General features: G+C 35.4%; 1 non-coding gene across 1 annotated transcript; it reads left to right on the top strand.

Annotated features, from left to right (window-relative positions):
* The first annotated feature begins 300 nt into the window (after nucleotides 1-300).
* trnaa-agc (transfer RNA alanine (anticodon AGC)) lies at nucleotides 301-375 on the top strand. The gene has a single exon. It is a non-coding gene; the product is annotated as a tRNA-Ala (tRNA).
* Nucleotides 376-704: the final 329 nt, after the last annotated feature.

The following is a 704-nucleotide window of genomic DNA, read 5'->3' as shown; positions in this document are numbered from 1 at the left end:
TGAGCATTTGAATATGTCAAAGCCACTGAAGCCAAATTAACTTTTACACTGTGTTGAAAGTTTGGGTAGGATGGGCGGGATTTGTTGCACAAATATAAGGCCTCGCCACACAACTCAAGGTTATGAGCGGCAGCTGAATAAAAATATTGTTCAAATATTTAGAATGCTGAATTGTTAAATGTGCAGAATTTTCCATTATTTACATCCTTCTTATTGAGTTGTGGCTCCAACAACAATTTTAACAAGTATAGCATTTGATTTTCAATGGTAGTTAAAAGTCAACTTTTAATAGTAGTTATTGCTTTCCTGTAGCTCAACCAGTAGAGCGTGGTGCTAGCAACGCCAAGGTCATGGGTTCGATTCCCAGGGAAAGCAAGAACTGAAAATAATGTTAAATCTGTACCTTGAATGCAATGTAAGTTGCTTTGGGTAAAAGTGTCTGCCAAATGCATAAATGTAAATGTTAAAGGGTTAGTTCACCCAAAAATGAAATGTATGCCATTCATGACTCACCCTAATGTTGTTCCACTTAGATACGCTCTCGGACTAAATATAAAATATCTTAAATTGTGTGTCTTACGGGTGTGGAACAACATTAGGGTGAGGAGTTAATGACAAATTTCATTTTTTGGTGAAATAACCCTTAAATGGTTGTTGTTTTTTTACATTAAGCAAAAGCATTAAGTAGCTATAATGAACAAATG

Source organism: Pseudorasbora parva, chromosome 18, assembly GCF_024679245.1.
Source record: "Pseudorasbora parva isolate DD20220531a chromosome 18, ASM2467924v1, whole genome shotgun sequence".
NCBI classification, from domain to species: domain Eukaryota; kingdom Metazoa; phylum Chordata; class Actinopteri; order Cypriniformes; family Gobionidae; genus Pseudorasbora; species Pseudorasbora parva.
Note: the sequence above shows the minus strand (reverse complement) of the source record. Positions and strands in the feature narration are given on the sequence as shown.